Below are 20,265 nucleotides of genomic sequence, written 5' to 3' on the forward strand. Positions count from 1 at the left end.
TTTAATTTGAGTCTTATTATAGTTACGAAGATATATAACGTGAAGAATATAATATTTGCAATAATGATTTGTTCTGTTAGCAATGTAAGCAAAAGTTAACGCCTTACTAACGTGAGGCACACCCTGCATGTAGAGGTATTTATGTATCCTGAAGTCCACGCGCCTCGTGTCCTTCAGTTTGTGCCACCCCTACATTTAATGGTATTGCGTGGAAATGTTGATAACTATCTCAATATCGCATATTGGAGTATAGATTACAATTATCTCTAGAATGTGACCTCTGCCGCATACGGCATAAAAGAAAAAAGAACATAAACTTAAGTCTAAAAAGTCGATCTTGTAAAGAAAGAACTTTGTTTTAGCCTGACGAAAGGCAAAACTCCTTACCAAATCAAGAATTTGGTGGATGAAATCGCTGGGTACGCCGCGTCGCGACGCGTCGGGCGTTGGTAAGGTACCCGTGACGTGAAGCGAAGCGAAGGGGGCCCATACAAGGGGGGAAGAGTGTCGTAGCGGGTGAGAATGAGACGTACACAGAGAGACTATCTAATTCGGAGGGACAAAGACAAACGACGTGAAATCGGAGCTCGGTTGAAGGGGAGAAAAAGAGGGAAAACTTGAGGGGGAAAGGGAGAGAAAGAGAAGGAAGGGGGAAAGACAGAGAGACAGAGAGAAAAGAGACGACGCTCTCCCCGTGGTATGTACGCTATGTATTTGCGCGTGTGCATAAATGCGTGCGCGTGCACAGGGGGTTTTGAGAAACTGACGTACCACACACAATGACAACGACGATGACAATGATGACGATGACGACGACGAAAACGACGGTGACGACGACGACGACGATGATGATGATGATGACGATGGCAGCGGCGGTAATGTTGACGATGTACACGACTACTATTACGACGCCGCGTGGGGGTTGCACGAAGACCCCCTGGTGGGGTTCTGGCTGCCGACCCTACAGTCCCCCACTGGAAATGATATCAGTCGCGATTTGGTCGAGGGAGTCTCAGCACGTCGCGTTACGCTGTCGATTGTGCCGTGCCCCTTGCAAAGCCTCTCCCACGATATACCGAATATTGCTTCTCTAACAAGTGCATATACGTTACATCTGAGGAATCTCAATTCATCCAACCGTGCCAGCTAATAACAGAGGCTTATAAATCAAGGAACGGAGAAGATTTTTTGCGACCATCGTCCATTTAGAGTAAAATTGAAGATTTTACGTCAAAGGTGGCAGGTATCAGGGGTGGCTGTCACTACGACGCTGTTTCTTGCGCGCGTTTCTCGACGATCAAGAGGAAATCGCGACGATCGGGGGCGTGTGGTGTGGAGAGAGGTAAGGTCATTCTTCGCCTCTCTCGCTTCCCCCATCAGATTTCCCTCTCCCGCCTCTGCCACCGGAGCACGTTCCGGAGGCACGACGTCGACGGCGAGGATATTAATAGAGCTCGAAGAGAGTAAGCATCGTGGCACTGACGCGATGGCAAGCACGACTCCGTTTTTCACGCCGTTGATGGTTTCGCGCTTGGACTCGCGCATTCCTGGGATACGGCGATCACGTGCGAGCTTCGTCGTCGCTTTTTCCGCCGTTGTCCGCTCCCTCCTCCTCCCGCTCCTCCAATTCCTCATTCGCCTCTTCCTCGTTGCACGTATCCACGCGTATACGTAAGCCACACGTGAGTGACACGCTATCAATGCGCTTTATATTTAAGCAAACAGGAGCTAAATTTGTTTACTTTATTGTTTTTGTTCGTCATACCTTTTATTTCCTTTCGATTAATCAAGTGATTCCCAGATCATCTGTCATTACTGCGCTTTACATCTGTTTCGCGAGCTCGATCGCTCGGAAGAACGATTTGTATTGTTTAAGGGTGTCTCGCGGTTCGTTACCGTCAAGATGACGTTTCTTGACACGAATTTACCGTGAGAATCGCCGTAAGGTTGTGCCAAATGTATATCTATGCCAAAAACGACCGTGTGTATATCCGCACGTGATTTTCTCGCGTCTCCTTGCAACGCTCTCTTCTTCGTTTTACATTTTTTCCTATTGACGCGTGTATCTTATCTTGATGACTAACAAAATTGAACTGTCAGCAATGTTGGTTGTCCCTAAGTAATCTTGCCGACTTCTATTCAGTAGCCACGGAATGTTTCCAAACTTAGATTTTAGTCTCAAAATTATGTCGATTAATTTCGCGGAGTTTATGTCCATTTCGCATTTGTAAATTTCTTTGGTTGCGTTGCCCATAATCACAAGAAAAAATAGAGGGAAAAAGGGCGCGTTTGGATTATTCCTAGTACGGGGGACGGGAATCTCTTGGAAGTGCGTGGGAGGCGAGGGGAGAGGTTCCACCAACAAAATTATGGATCGAGGCAACGCGAAGGTTCACGTCTGCGCATGACTATTCCTTGTTGTTAGCGCAGCCGTATACACGTACACGCATGCGGCACGCGTACGTATACACCGAAGAACGCGGGAGAATCGCGCGATCTTGCTGTCTCTAGAGAATCTCTCTTTTGAGATTTCTTTACACGCGCAATATGCTTTTATGAGTTTATTAACAATAAGTAATATTCAGGGTTAATTGATTATCCGTCCGCATGTAAATTCTCAATCCGATAAGTAAAAGCGACTTGATGGAGGGATTCGAATGTTCGTACAAAAAATTGAATTAATTTCATTTTAGAGAAAAACAACAACCGGGGGGAGAAGAGAAGTATGTGTTTGTGTGCGTGCATGTGCGTGCGTGCGCGCGCGCGAGCGTGTGTGTGTATGTGTGTGTGTGTGTGTGTGTGTGTGTGTGTGTGTGTGTGTGTGTGTGAAAGAGAAAGAGAAAGAGAGAGAGAAAATCTCGTCTTGCAGTGAGATTGCGCAAAAACGGTTCCTAATCGCTTAGAGCTGATTGTAGAATTTAATGTTCGAACGGCAAATAAGCATCATGACACGCGGTCGAGTATGAGACGCGCAATAACACATCGATGAATGTCATCCTCAGCGAGAAATGATAATGGAATCAACGTCGAATCGACATTAAAATGATGATTTCGATGTCGAATCAATGTCGAAATCATCATTTTGATGTCGATTCGATGTCGATTCCATTATCATTTATCGCTGGGTCATGCGCCGGATTGGAATAATTTTGCGGAACAATTAAAAGTGCGCCAAACTACACCGAACTGCGCCATTCCGTTGCTTCATTGCGCGGTTACCGACAATGAGATTATTTTACTTACAATGTAACGATCGCAAATATATTACTAAGAGCGATATAGATATTCCGTATGTGTGCGTAACGCGCGCACGCGCGAGTATGTGTATGTACAATTGATTACTATCCGCCGTAATAGGTCCGAAAATTTTCTTACGTTATGAGTTACGCTTGATCGGAAACCTCAATCATAATATACATGCGCTAGAAAATATTTTGATGCTGTGATTTTATTCTCTGAATTCTTCAGTTTGCGAATCTTTCGAAAATCTTTTGCACGTCGCGCCATACGCGCACTGTTAATTGTTTTAGTTAGCGAGTTTATCAACTTTCTTCCTTATATGTAATAGAATAGAGTTTATTCCTCAGCGTACATAGTTAAAGAGACCGTTTACATTATACATTAACCACACACATCCATATTTTAACTTGTTGATTAATTAATCTTTCTATTCTTTCCTTATATCTGTTATTTTAATTTGCTACATTTAATCATACTCAAACATATATCTCTATTTCCTTATAATAGAGGAGAAGATGGTATTGTGGGCACCCCTTTTTGTCAATCCATATCTCCTATATTAAAACTTAACGACTGTATTTATTAATTAAAATTAAATAGAAGGCTCTGAAGACGTAAATCAAAACATAAATCAATGCCGTGAAAGCCAACACTAGATATTCGTGTGCATAATTAATACACATATTGACAAGCAATTATTAGTACAATAGACGTTTCAATCTTCAATTTTGGATCATCTTCAGTATAAGTATAACAGTATGTATTTATTAAAGTATTGTTTAATAGAGTTTGAACTCAAAGTTATAAAATACTATAAAGTTATCAATAGGTCAAATAAGAGCAAAAGCAAATAAGGTGTCAATAAATGGAAATATAATTGTTACTTAGTATATACACAAAAACGCTGAACGTTTCGGGCTTACTTGCCTCTTTTTAACATAAAAATAATATTATTTAGGACATGATTTATAAGAATCGTGATAACAGTGCATAATGGGTCGAGGAAGAAGAAGGAGGGAAGGGAGTAATATGGATCACCACAAAAATATAACCACGAAGTTTTAAGATAGAGGTAAATGTTGACTTACTTCAATTAAAAGATAGATTATAAACAAACTATTAAAAAGATAATTTTACAAAATAAACTTTAGAATAAAGACTTTAGAATAAATTTTAATTACAGAAAATAATAAAATATTACAAAATCAATACACATTTCCACATAATCCTATTATCGATATTACAAATCTATCTCAAGCAAAACAAATAGTTATCACGACATCAAAATGACGTCAAAATGGCTGCCAAATTATTATTAAGTTTATTTTTAATCAATCACGAATCATTTTATTGTCATTTTGATATTACTATAACTCGTTGTTTGGTTGCTATGTATCGCGAAAATTATAGATTAATAGGGCTGCATACAAAAATATCATTCAGGTGCATCCGAGTGCATTTTATTCTTGTTTAACATTCGGTAAATAACGATGATAAGATATCTTTAATGTTTCCGAACGCAATTCTCTAAAGTTATATTGATTTATCAAATAAATATTTCGAATATGAAAATTTCGATAGTGCCCATATGATCGGCATTCTATATTTTCATTAATAAAGTGCTATGATTAACTTTGCATAACTCGAAATATATGTAAGATAAATATCCTAGTAGTCGGACATTAAGAGCTAGTCATTAAAAACACAATTTTTTTTATCAAAATAATACTTTTTTTATATTCTTGTATACATAGGAGGATTTTAAATAAAAGAAATAAAAAAAAGGAATGATTGTCAATTTGTTGTTTATTAAATATTCGTAAACAGTTTCGTACATGTATATGTACCGATGTTCGAACAATATCCGGACACAATTTGTCCCAATGTCTAACCGCAATATAACAATCAGTTTTTACTGATATTAGAAATGTATAAAAGTAAATTAAAACAATGATAAAATTTTTTTTAAGAATGAATAAAATACTAATTAGTTAAATAATAATGTATAATACTGCAAAATTTCTTTAATTTTGTTTCTCTGTGATTTTTTTTACGTTCTTTCTGTTTTTAACTTTTTATTTTCTTTTTTGATTTTCTATTTTTAATTCTCTTCGTACTTTTCTTCTTTGTTTTAAAAATATTATATGCAATTGTCAGAAAGATAAAATAACTTTCAGTGGTAATAATTATTTAATACTATAAAATTGACACTGTAAATATTAATCATTTATTAAATTATCAACAAAGGAATAATTATTGAATGGTTACATACATTAATGGAAAACACTTGAGATCTCTTAAATGAATTAATAGTACAACAGTATAATGAATGTTGATCATTAATAATATAATTTTTATTATTATAAGTTCAAAGTGTCAAACACGTGGACGGACATTGGAACTGTCCTAAGTTTAGTTAGTACAAGTAATTAATCAGATATTAAAATTTATAAAATTAAATTAAATTAATAAAGCACGTAGAATATAGTACTCAAAAGATCATTTTTAATTAAAATTTCTTAAAATTTCTTTCAAAAGTTATTTAAAAAGATTTTTTTTCTGTTTTACAAATATTTGCTCTTAGTAAAAAAGGATTAAAGATTAAGGATTAAAATCAATCATATTTCATGTAACATATATCAGCTTTATCAATTATTATTTAAATAAATATTACACAGTGATTCTAAATGTTAGAACAATTATGCAAACATACTAATGATTTTTAAAAAATACTGTAAGATTTATATTTATGAATATTTAATAATAATTATTTCTTTATTAGACGGCTATGTCTGGCCACTAGAATATTTACCTTAGCCGAGTAAAAAATTAAATGTAAAAATAAAATTTGAGTGTGCATACATACATTCGTGTGATAACATGCTCAAGTTTAAAAATAATGAGATAGGATGTGTAATTAAATGTTAAAATCTTGAAGTTTTGAAATGCTCACAAGTAAAAATGCCTTGTAACAATTGTTAGCTATTGTATTAACATATTAGTGCTACTTCATAGCGGTAGGCTTTCTCTCTTCTGTCTTGACTCTTATGCGGAACATAACAATCATCGTGACATCATGTACGAACTGCCTCCACAAGGCTCTGTTCTCTATCAGTTCAATAAGATCGTGAATTAATCTCGCAAATTTTCATTATCTGAGTGAATCGTGCTTTACCTTGCAATATTCTCTTCTCAAAATCTTTTAGCTGTTGTAATTGTATTTTACTAGAGAGTCTTCTCTCTATTTGAAGCTTTTTTAATATTGAATTATTTGTGATTGGCGGTTCATGAAATTCTCCAACAAAACATTTTGGTGGCTTCTATTTTTCTCTTTTCCGATTATCTTATCGTCCATGACTTATTTCTATATGTTAATATTGAGAATACCAAATAGTTGACCAGTCTCCAGCCATTTTTGGTTTTTTTGAAATTTGGTGGTTTTTTTACTAATCTTCGTTAGTTTTCTTACTGCCAATTTAGTGAGGTCACATCTTTGTTTTATCTTCTCTTCTATTAAACCAGTGTTCAATATCAATGATATCTAAGGTAGGTACACTAATAGCTAGTGTCCTTTCCAAAACCATACAAGAAAGTTTATTTTCGTTGAATACTTTGCGAGTTGTGAAGCTTGAAAGCTACAGTGTACTGTAACTTTTAAGCGTTATAACTTGGAAAGTCCTTAATGAAAATAAACTTATTTATATTGTTTTGGAAAGCTCTAGAAATCGACTACAAGAAAATGCAATAAAAAATGTAGAATGTTAGAGAAGTACAAATACCCTTTAATTAGGGAATTACCGATACTCTAACATTATATCTTTTATTGCATTTTCTTATAGTCGATTTTGAGGACTTTCCAAAACATTATAAATGAGTTTATTTTTGTTAAACACTTTTGAGTTGTGACGTTTGAAAGTTACAGTACACTGTAGCTTTCAAGCCTCACAACTCGGAAAGTACTTTTTTGTAGGATTTTGGAAAGGTCTTGACACCAGCTATTAGATATTGGAATCAAAAATAGAGTATTTCATTTAAAAAAGTTAATGTGATTTTGATGTGACCTTGGCGATGCCATCCAAGGTCAAACTTATAAGGTCAGTAAATAGATCTTTTGAAACTCTACAACTTTTGCCTAAAACATTTTCTTGTATAATGCAAAGAAACGGAAATATTTAGGGGTTTCCACACTTTTTATATACCCTGTATATGTTGCTTTATGCCTAGTTTTAAGTGAAATTCTCTTGACGTGGTATCAAGTACTCTGACCGATCCAACAGTACGGTAGTATAACTCGCTTATGAGTTTCATGATGTGACATAGCATTCCCATGTCTCAATATTCACCATAGGCAATGTTATTTGACTTTATCAAAGGCTTTATGATAGTCTGTAAAGCAAATATACAGCGGGATATTGTTCTCTTAACTTCTCTATTGTCGTATATTTAGGAGATATTCTCTTGTGTCTCTCCTTTTAACAAATCTAGTTTGTTCTGGTATTTCTTTTTGTATATATGGTTTGCCATCCAATCTAAAGAGTACTATACGGTCGCTAATAGCACTGAACTCGACAACTGATTTCTGTACTATTAAAATGACCACCTTTGTTCTTCAATTCTTGCTGTTTGCTTCTGCAGAAAAGTAGATATAGTTACCATTATAGGTCTTGAAATGATCTTCACTAAGCAATTTTAATGTTATATTTCGTAAATTCCATTTCTATTAGAGATAGTTTGCCAACGTGAGTCTAACCCTTTCACATTCCATGTGCTAACTAGAAGTTTCTGAGTTGCATTTTCTTTGTAGTTGTTCCCGAACCAGTAGTATTTTTTTCTACACGAGGATTGGTTATCCCATGGCCGGTAGCTGACTTAACATTTCTCGCCTCGAAATCTTGGTCACTGGGGTTACGTGATTTAATCAAGGCTTGTTACTAAAGGACATTACGTATGACTTTCTTGGGAGCTTTATAATGTAGTGGATTTCCCTGCTTTTTTATATTGCAGTATCCCAACTATTTTGCTGTTACAGCTCCGCTTGAGATAATCTAATTGTAAGTGTAAACCGGTCCAGAATCCATTGCTTTGTGCTTTAGTTTAGTACTGGTGCTGGCTGTTATCCTTCACCAAGAGTTTATATCAATTTTTTGGTCTAGATCCGTATCGTTCTGTGTCAACAGGGTTGAAGAGCGGTTCTTCATCATGCAGTACGGTCTTGACTGAAGAGAGGCTAGATTCATTACAAACTATTTTCGTTTTATTCAGTGTAAGCTGTAAATACTAATGTTTAGTCTATCCAGATTAAAGATGCTATACTTTGACAACCTGGTCTAGACCCCAAAACAGCAGGCTACTAAACAAATAAGCAGTTATTAGCAATTTCATAAGTAATTATTAACAATTTGTTAATATTGGAATTATAAGTGTTCATAGTATCTATATAGCTTATAATACTACCTTCTCCTCTATTTTCTCACTAACATATCTATTTTTAACAACCTAATCCTAGTCTTCTACCTTTACTTTTCTATTCTTTACTCGGATATCTGTTCTCTCTCACTTTTGTTTCTATCTTCAGCTTTTTGTCAAGAAGTAAACTTTGTTTACAGTGTTTACCTTATTATTTAATTACACATCTATGCAGCCTCATTGTCTATTTAATCGCACTTTTTCTTTACATTTTAAGGTTGTTAAAGATTTTAAAAAGTCAGGAAAAATTATGGAAATTTAAATCGGTCAGGGAAAACTTATAAAAGTCAGGAAAAAATGTAAAAAAGTCTGGAATTTGAACTTTATTCACAATTTCTTTAAGGGGTAACACCACTCTAGAGCACGTAAAAAAAGCTGAATTTTGATAATTTTTTTTAAGAACATATAAATAAAACAGGCACATTGAAATTAAGGGCTTTACTTATATATTAGTCATATATTTAAGTGTATAAAATTTTTTTTTTAATTTTAAAGTAAAAAATGGCGGCACTAGAGCTCCGTAACCGCAGATATCATTTTTGAAAAGCATCGCACAGGCGGATCAATTCCTCCTACAATTTTTGACCTAGAACAAAAAACCAAAAAATTTTAAAATCTAGATATGATTAGCTAGAGAAGTACGTACGGAAATTTTAAAATTCTGTTTTTTCTAAAAATGGTGCGAGTCTAAAGAAAGAATTTCGTTTTTAGGGAAAAAATTGCGTGAAAAATTGTTTGTAAAATAAAAAGTTTGCAATAAAATTAAAAATTTGTATGTACTTTTTCTGGGAATGTTATCCTGAAGCTACAGTTAAAATTTCAAGTAATTTCATGAAATCTGTTAAAGTTATGAGTCCGCCCAATTTGAAAAATGCAGTTTTGAGAAAAACACATTTAAAATTTGATTAGTGTTCGGAGAAAGAAATTTTCAATTTACCTTTAGTCTGCGATGCATCATACATTTGGCCTTCTATGTTAAAAATTTCCTCCTTTTCTTCTTGTCTAGTCAATGTAATTGTAAGTCCAGCCTCTTTTGCAGCATCAGTAAGCGAGCGCTTCGAAAACTTGATGCGGCCTCGTTGGCCTCCACACAAAAATTCAACCCAATACCCAATAATCGCATAGAAAGAATGATTCTGCGATTTATTTCATATCCCTTATCAATCAATGGGCAGCTATTAATGTAGGTTTCATCACAATTTTTACAAAAAATGACGATTTTAAAATCTAGACTACGCATATACCATTCTCGGTGAATTTCACTCTTGACTTGCACGTTTTACACACAACAATCTCTGAAATAGCTAACAAAACAGTTGTTAAGTTTAATATGCAATAATTGTACGTAGGATTAATGTTTACGTCACTCGCATCATCAGATATTTTTAGTTTTTTAGCAGGTGTACTGGCAAAATCCCTTTTATAGGGTTTTAGAAACTTTTCTTCTCTATAAAACCATTTATATCTTATTTCTAAGACTCTAAAGCATATTTTAAGTAAAAAGAATCAATTTTTTGAAAATTCTAGAGTGGTGTTATCCCTTAAATTGTTATTCTAAAGAGTACTTCCAAATTTTTAAATGTTGTGTCTAATATTTCTTTATGTGTTCTTAAATGTGTTCAAAACTCGCGCACTTTAAAAATCAGTTCTTACGTGCATAAAATTACGCAGTAAACTGACCGCAGAAAAATGACCATTCACAATCAATTATTTCTTGAACAGAACACACAAAAAGAGAAGGGTTCTATTGTAAAGACTTTTTTTTATTTGATCTTTATATCATATTTTTCCCTGTTTGAAATTTAAATGTTATTAAAAAAATCACATATAATGATGTCCGTCGTTTCAATTTATATTTTCAAAACGCGATGTTTTGAAGACAATTCAATCGATTTATAAAACACATGTTTTTTTAAATACTAAAAACTAATACTTGACATAAACTTTTTTTACAACGCGTAGTTTTTTATTACAGCCAAAAAACAAGTAAAATTTATAATGAAAAACCAGTACGACTTGAATTTGACTTAACTGTCATTTTATTTAAACAATATTTCGGAAAAACTATGTCGAACACTCAATATATGTTTCAACTTTATAAAACTCATATGATTTTACTTTCTGATGAGTACTGTGAGAATAGCAGTAGTCATCGTAAATGATTTAAAAAACCATGATTCTTAAAACTTTAACAACTGCATTTTATATTATCTTTTTATAGAATAAATATTTTTTTATAATTTTTTTATAATCTTTACAATAAAATAAACATGATTTTTCTATATTTCTTTCCGTTTTTCCATAAAAAAATTTACAAAGTTAGGCTTCGTTTTGACTTGTTTAGGGAGAGTTTTAGTTTTTAGTATCTAAAAAGACATGTTTAGCGGAAAAAGTGGCATCATGGATTATTTACATTTTATTTAATAATTTTGTAAATTATTAGTATTTTATATTGAAACTTAGCGATAATATTCATCAAAATGTTATTTAATGGATTCTAGATTCCAAATAATGTAATTTTTTTTACTTAGAATGCGATTTATAAAAATGTGACGACACTACATGTGGGTAACGGGTCAAAAAAGAACAGAAGTGGTAATATGAGCCACTACAAAAATAAGTTTAAAAATTTGATTTTGTTAAACGCATAATATTTTGTTACAAAATTATATATATTTTTTAATAACGATTAATAAGTAATAATATAACTTTAAAACCCGTAATATACAAAAACAAATAAGAAAAGAAAGGAAAGGGTCGATTACCGCACATAAAGGTACAAAGGATGTAAGATAATGAATAAACTATAAATAAAATCTAATTTTTAAAATAAATTGTTAGAAAAAGCTACAATATAACCAGGAAGTTTCCTCGATAAAACCATTGTGCAAATATTGCACAATAATGACATCATAAATTAACAAAAATTTTGCAATAATTGCACTAAAATGATACATAAAAACGCAGGAATTTTGTCAAAATAAAAATTTTAAATAATACTTGTCACATTTAGACAAATCTAAGTTTGAAATATAAATATTTTGTAATTATTTTAAAAACGTGTTTTATGTTTTATTTAAAATGTTATTAATTAAAATGTTACTATACTGAATGTATAAAATAATATTTTATACTGCAATATTTTTACATTATAATTTAGAAATAATTATGCATTTTTGTACATGTATATATGTAGATTAATTATATTTCTAAATGTTTTATACATAATACTAAATAAAATATTTTTTTCAGTTATTAAGCAATTTTTTTCTTAATTTAATTTTGCAAATACACCACAATAAGATAAATTAACATGTATTATAGTTTTGCCGAAATATTATTTTAAAATTAATGCGCAAACGGTTATCAATATTTTATAAAAGGTCAATACTTTCACATCTATTTTTATAAATACACTTACAATTGCAAAATATTATTTTTGTGCAAGATTTCGTCATATAATTTAATAAATTGTTGCATATCAAAATTTAAGATATACTATGTTTACACGATCCGATTTACGTCAAAGTTATAACATCGATATTATGCTACTGGCCACAATCATATGTATTCTTCTGAAGAATGGAAAGATTGTGATCAACCAGTATCATAACATCGATGTTATAACTTCGGCGTAAATCAAACCGTGTGAACGTAGTCATAGATAAAAATAAATACTGATTTTTTTGAGATAAATCACGGATAACCTGCCAAAAAGACAATTTGTAAAGCAAACTTTTAATTATAGAAACAAAGTATTATAAAATATATACATTTACACGTAATCTTCCTATTCTCAATACTATAAATTTATTTCAAGCAAAACAAAAAGCCATCACAACGTCAAAATAACGTCAAAATGATTGCAAAATGATTATTAAGTCATTTTGTGATAAATCACGATACATTTTAACGTCAATTTGACGTTATTATGACTCGTTGTTCTGCTTGAGTATAGTATGTACATACGTATCATGTGAATTGTAGGGAGAAGATTTGCATAGCGTGGATGCATACGAATGCATTTTATCCCTCTTTAACGTATGTTTATTTTATATTATATCATTTGTTGTTTAATTTTACATAACTCACCCATACATCACACTAATATTGTATCGATATCTCAACAATATTGAATCGCACGATTGCGAATATTAATTGCAGCAACATTGCGAAATATTGATACAATACTGATGAGACATTGCAGCAATGTCTAATGTCCTTTGAATCAATGTAGACATTAATTTCAACATTGATTCAATATTCAATTTTGATTCAATTCAATATCTATTCAACGAATAAAAAAATTTTTTTGAAATATTCATGTAAATATTAATATGGTTACATCCCATCATCTCAATGCAAAACAATTTTCGTAGTATTTTAACAAACATGTTTTGCAATGAAAAAAAATTTCTCTTTCAGAGAATTTTTTTCGGCCAAGCGGTCATCCATCCAAGTCATAACCGCGTAAACGTTGCTGGATCTCTGCGACTTTTGCAAATTGATTCCTAACGATGATCTGTGAACACTTTGTGTTTATACCTGTATAGTATCACTGATAGATAGATCGTGTCAATATATATATATATATACTACGTTATCAAAAAATAAAACATATTATTAAACTACAATATTTATATAAATGTATATGGAAAATTATTGTTTTTTACTATAATAATTTTCACAAATGCGGAATAACATCTAGAATAACTTTTTTGTCATTTGTATAAATAAGAATACAATTAAAAAAAAATCAATATGACACAATAATTAAATTTAATTAAAAAAATTTTTTGTTTAAAACATTTAAGCATTTTAAAAAAATATTAATTAGGTATTGAGATGCAAATTAAAGTTTTTTTTATCCAGGGACCTATTTCGTACATCGTAACATTTATGTTTTTGGATTTACACAACTTTCTATTTTTGTTTATTTTTTACAAAATTAAAAAAAAATATCGATTATAATTTGTTCAATGTTGTTTCAGTGTTACAGCAACATTAACAATTAATGTAAAAAAATCAACATAGATCCAATATTGAAAAAACATTTACACTTCAACATTCAACATTGCAATGTTTCTATAACGTCTCCACAATATTGCATTGCAATTTGCAACATTGCTGTAATATTCTGTGTTGTATGGATCAAAATGTGTATAGTTGAATAAAAAGTTAAATAAATTCATGAAAAACACATGAATGTATATACATTCGTATAATAATAAGCTTAAGTTTAAAAACAATCAGGAAGTATGTTATTAAATATTCTTGATTCTTGAAAAATTTCGAAATGCTCAAAAGTAAAAATGCTTTTTGTCAGCTATTGTGTATTAGCACGTTAACACTATTAAATAATGGCAGGGAAATAAATAAATAATTTTGTAAGTAATTATTAGCAGTTCGTAACCTAGTAATGAAGATAATGCGGTTGTTCACTATGTCTACACGACCTATAATACCACGTTTTCTTTTACATATACTTCTTTATGTGGATATTTTAATTTGAGGGACCATTTTAAAGGTTATATTTTACGATTTTTTTTACCCTGAATTAAAAACGTTTAAATATTGAATTAGATACATGTTACTTTTTTAATTTTACAAAAATTAATTTTTATCTTTATTATAATATAAAAGAAAGGTATTGTTTATAAACACAGCGTGATTTAAAAAATCTTGTTTATACTCTCTCAGGGATTGCGTTTATTGTGTTGATCTTACCTAACGATTTAAGATTTATTTTAATCTACGTAATTATAGTTATCGTTGAAATTCTTATTATTCTCACTTATACGTTCTCTCTTCTTGCGCTTTCTCTCTATTCTTTTAGCTAACTTAAGCACACCTTTTTTTTATCTTAATTCCTGCTGAATTTTAAGATGCATTCTCTCTATTCATTTATAATAATAATAAGAGTGTTCAATCATATGTTTAAAACAGCTTTGCAAATAATACAGGCCGAGTAACGAATAAAAGTTGTAATTGAAGGTTAAGTTGTAGTTGTATTAAATATTTTTATCATAATAATAGTGTTCATCGACAGAACGTTTCGATTTATTAAGTTTTCTTCAGCTGTTTATTTGCTAACATTTGATTAGCTTAACGCATTATTTCACAAGTAATGATAAATAGCAAAATGTTTACTCATCATCGCAAATTACAATTTTTTACAATAATAAATAAATAAATAAGTGAATAAATAAATGAGTCCTAGTTGCGCATAGAATAAATCGGACACAGCAAGTTGAATGAAACGGACACAGTGATAATCGGACACAGTAGGAAACAGACACACGGTGATTGCAATCGGACACAGTGACAATCGGATACAGTAAGAAACAAACACAGTGACAATCGGACACAATAAGAAACGGACACAGTAACAATTGGACACAGTAAGAAACGGACACACGGTGATAACAATTGGACATAGTGACAATTGGACACAGTAAGAAACAGACATAGTGATAATTGGACACAGTAAAAAATGGACACATGGTGGTAACAATCGGACATAGTGACAATCAGACACAGTGACAATCGGACACAGTAAGAAACGAACACACCGTGGTAACAATCGGATACAGAAAGAAACGAATACAGTGACAATTGGACACATTGAAATTGATTTCAGTGATAAGTGAATATATAATATTTATTAAATTATCGTTCGGAAAGTAAATGCTTGAAAGGGGAAGGGTTGGGTTAAGTTAGGAAATATATTTATTTCTCCAACCCAAATCCAAGTTTTAAATCAAAAATTGTTTAGTGTAGAAGTTGCAACTGTATCCGTTTTTTACTGTGTCCGATTCTTTCTATGTTCGATTGTCACTGTATTCAATTCTCACACAACACATGGACGTCCCCGGACGTCCAATACATGTCCACAAAAGTCCTTGTAATATCCCACTATCTCATACGTTTATAGGACGTTCTACGGACGTTCGAAAGACATCCTGGTTTATCGTAACTGCAGTATGACGTCTGTAGGACGTCCGCAGGACATATTTGGGATGATTCGTGATATCTAACATATTATGTATATTAAACATGTTCCTGACATACGTAATAAATATGCATTTGAAAATTGCGACTGTTCGTTATATTAAAAAAGACATTTCGAAGATGTTCTAAGGACGTCCATTAAATGTTCAGAGGATATCGGTTGTACGTTCCGAAAAGGTTCGCTATATACATATATGTCAACGAAGTTAGTATTTTTATTATTATCATCATTATCATTATTATTATAACACAAGAATTTTATAAATTATAAAGTTATAAAGATAATTTTTTGTGTTAAAAAATATTTAATACAAAAGATATATTTAACCATATATAAACATAAACTATAAATTTTGATAATACGATAAGCTTTAATATAAAATATATAGCTGAGGTGATATTTTTCGCAATAAATTCTTTACAGTTTTTCAGGGGGGGGAAGGGTTAATATAGATGCTAGTAAGCATCAAGTATTATTAAATTAATTTTAATTTAATAAAAGTGATATTACTAACTCTTATTCGATCATAACTGTGTTATATGACCGAAAGTAACGGCGCGTAGTTTGGTTGAGTCTGAGAAAGTATGTAAAATCACACGTATACAGGGTGATTCAGAACGACCCATATGTCCCTGTAAAGACGTGTTCTTGAATAAATTCTGAGACGATTTTTCCTGTACGAAAAATTTGTCCGACACTTACTTTTTGAATAATAAGAGGATAGAGTTAGCGAATCACGGGCCGTGTACACATGGTAGACAAAGGCGGCGCAACTCACCGTCCGACACAGATAAGCGCCCGCGTCGGACGGTGAGTTGCGCCGCCTTTGTCTACCATGTGTACACGGCCCGTGATTCGCTAACTTTATCCTCTTATTATTCAAAAAGTAAGTGTCGGACAAATTTTTCGTACAGGAAAAATCGTCTCAGAATTTATTCAAGAACACGTCTTTACAGGGACACATGGGTCGTTCTGAATCACCCTGTATATAAAGCACTAAGATCTAGCTATGACCGAATAGGCCTTCTTATTTGAATTTGTATGTTAGGTACATGTATCGGTCGAATATCTCTCTAGTTTATAATATATAGCTTTTTAATAAAATATATTATTCATTAATATTTAATATTTTATTATATATAATATTTAAATTATATAATATTTAATACATATGTATAATACTATAACAATTAATTTAATATGCTATTTAATGGCCATTTTATTTGTGAGGAAAATTCTACTCAAAATATAAATAAATAATAACGTATATTATATCAAGTAAAATTTTTCTCGGAAAAAACGTTTTGGAACGTAAACTTAAAATATAAAGAAAGTAATTATACATCTAGCAGCAAGGTATATATATTTGATTTACAAAATTATATCTGTTTACATAATTATGTGAATCAAATACGAGGTGTGTTCAAAAAGTATCGCGAATTTTGTGTTTTTTCAAAAATTATTTATTTATTCATGAATATCTATTTTGTCCCCTTCAAAGTAATCCCCATGAGATATTATACACTTGTGCCAACGGTTTTTCCAATCTTCGAAGCACTTCAAAAAATCATTTTTTTTTATCTTGTTCAGCTCCTCCTTCGATGCCGTCTTTATCTCGTCAAGCGTAGCGTAACGTCGTCCTTTCATGGGCCTCTTCAGTTTAGGGAACAAGAAAAAGTCACAGGGGGCCAGATCTGGGGAATACGGTGGCTGCGGCATCATTAGTGTGTTGTTTTTGGCCAAAAAGTCGCGCACAAGCAACGATGTGTGAGCAGGGGCGTTTGGTACGAATTTCGCGGCGACCCGTCTCATGCCCAAATCATTGATAAAAATCGAATGGCACGAGCCAATCGATATGTTTAGGTCCTCAGCAACTTCTCTAACGGTGATTCGACGATTGGCCAATACCATTTTCTCCACTTCATTAATTTTTTCGTCTGTTGTTGAAGTGCTCGGGCGTCCGGCACGCTCTTCGTCGTTCACATCTTCTCGGCCTTCTGAGAACATTTTGTACCACCGATAAACGTTGCTTCGGTCTAAGGTAGCTTCTCCGTATGCCACAGTCAACATTCGGAATGCATCCGCGCACTTAATTTCGTTTTTCACACAAAATTTGATACAGGTTCTTTGATCCATTTTTTTGAATAGGTAAAAATCGAAGACGATCCAAAACACGTGCAAGCAAAGCAGCTGTCAACAATTAAGTGAACATTCAAAATGGCCGAGCTTGTCGGCATAAGTGAGAGACATGAGTACCAACATAACGCCACAAAAAGATCGAAATTCGAATATACGTAACCCGCGAAAATTCAAAATTCGCGATACTTTTTGAACACACCTCGTACATGTACACATTAAAATTCGATTTAATTATAATTTATGAAATCCTGTAATTTCGGGTTGAAATGGATTTAACAAGTGAGTGCTGGCACCACCACTAGGCGGCCACGCCGCGGGGGATTTTCTCGTGAGTCGAATGCGGCCACAGGCGTTATATCTAGGCGCCATCGCGGCCGACTCTCTAGCTCATAACTTCAGTGAGATTTTTAGGAGCTTCTTGTTGTAGCCTCGAGACGAATACTTGCTCTCATTCTTTTCAAATGTGACGTGTGTATGGAATGCTGTTTCACATAAACTTTTATAATTTTTATATGTAAATAACAATTTGTTATGTTATTCAATCTTGTACAAAAATTAAATATTTAATTCAAATTTAATCTTTTTTTAATTTTTTTTAACGAAAAAGATACAAGAAATATTTTTTTGTAAACTTAAACATTTATTACGTTTTACATTAATGTATTCTGTTTTAATAAATCTTTCTGGATTCCGATCTTATTTTCAATCTGTCTTACCACCGTATTTTTGTGCAATGCAGAAATCCCGATCAATTTGGATTATTTTTTTTTTTAATCGGTTCTAATTGTACATTTTCGGCAGGGTTAATACTACTTTTATTAACAAATATCATTTTTTATTAAATCCTAATCGCGCAATATAAAATAATGTCCAAACAACGTCCATAAAAATCCTTTTTATATCCTACCGAGACGTTTTAATGACGTTTATTTGGCGCCGGAAGGTGGCACATTGTACGTCCAAAGAACGTCTCCTAGACGTCTAAAAGGTACAATTGGTATGTCACTGGACGTTAAGACATGTCGAACCGCGACGTTCATGGGACGCCCAAAGGATATCCTTGTGTTGTGTGGGTTGTTACCACCGGGTGTCTGTTTCTTGCAGTGTCCAATTATCACTGTGCCCGTTGTTTACTGTGTCCGATTGTTACCACCGTGTGTCCGTTTCTTACTGTGTTCGATTGTCACTGTATCTGTTTCTGACTGTATCCGATTGTCATCGTGTCCAATTGCAATCACCGTGTGTCCGTTTCCCACTGTGTCTGATTGTCACTGTGTCCGTTTCATTCAACTTGTTGTGTCCGATTTATTTCGTGCGCAACTGGGACGTTCCCGAATATAAATTAGTAACTGAATCAATATCTAAAACATCATTACGAGTATCATATAATAAAATTATATGTAAAAAGTCAACATCGGAAAATTTAAGACTGATTCTTTCCTGCCTCGCAAGAACAGGTTAAGTACGAGAGCGTTAAAACCATATTTGTTTTTCGTAGTTAAAATTAAAACGCGATGTTCGAGTCTTACTTTGAGAAATATTTATTATCACACTCAAACCTTTGCTCGTTACTCGGCCTGTATTATTTGAAAAAAGTTCATTTAAATACTTTTTGCTCCTGTCCCAAGGAGGTAATCATTTAAAAAATAGGTGTACACTGGACTACGGACTTCATTAGATTTTGTTGAAATTTATTGGAATTCATTACGATTGCTAAGAGAGCTCTCTAAAAAAAAACAAATCATCAGATTATATCGGGTTTCATTGGATTTTAAGGAATTCAATAGACTTTAGGAAATTTAACGAACTTCTAATAGGTTGTACACCAGAATTCAAAAGTGATTACCCCCTTTTTCTGACCTTTTTATCCTCACTTTTTGATGACTTTTTTGCATCTTTCATTTTTTTCCTTTCTGCACCATTTTTTTCCTTTCACTTCGTTTGGTTTGAGTTTTTCTTTTGTCTTTGCGTCTTTTTGTTTTTCATTAATTCTATCTTACGTTATTATCTATACTTTAATTATGGAAAAGAATTTATAATTCTATATAATCAACAAAAAGATTTGTGAAAAATATTAACATTTTGTTAACGCTTACCACGATCCTGTTGACTATATTTTATTTTATAATAACCAAAATAAGAATATGCAGCAACGTGATTATTTTACTCTAATACCGGGGTCAATAGGTTAATAGCTCGGGGCTCTCATGAAATTAATTCGGTTTGACATAACTTAAAAATTAAAAATAAAGACACATCTATTAAAATCAAACGTAGAAAAATAATAACTGTTGTCACTAGATAATGATTTAAAACAAACTTTTTAAAACTCTTAAAAATATAAAAATAATTATAAATAATCAAAATTGTTTTTCTTTATGTATGTATTCAAGTACTTACTGTCGATT

General features: G+C 32.4%; 1 protein-coding gene across 5 annotated transcripts in view; it reads left to right on the plus strand.

Annotated features, from left to right (window-relative positions):
• The first annotated feature begins 481 nt into the window (after positions 1-481).
• The window catches only part of LOC105203493 (zinc finger and BTB domain-containing protein 14), a 62,974-nt gene continuing 43,190 nt past the window's right edge, over positions 482-20,265 (plus strand). The window contains exons 1-2 of one of the 5 annotated variants that reach the window (XM_039456297.1): positions 1,351-3,996; positions 4,199-4,312. The gene's annotated coding sequence lies outside the window, so the exon portion shown is untranslated. The other 4 variants (XM_039456295.1, XM_039456293.1, XM_039456294.1 and 1 more) reach the window with 4 other exon arrangements.

Source organism: Solenopsis invicta, chromosome 12 (assembly GCF_016802725.1).
Source record: "Solenopsis invicta isolate M01_SB chromosome 12, UNIL_Sinv_3.0, whole genome shotgun sequence".
In the NCBI taxonomy this organism is placed as follows: Eukaryota; Metazoa; Arthropoda; class Insecta; order Hymenoptera; family Formicidae; genus Solenopsis; species Solenopsis invicta.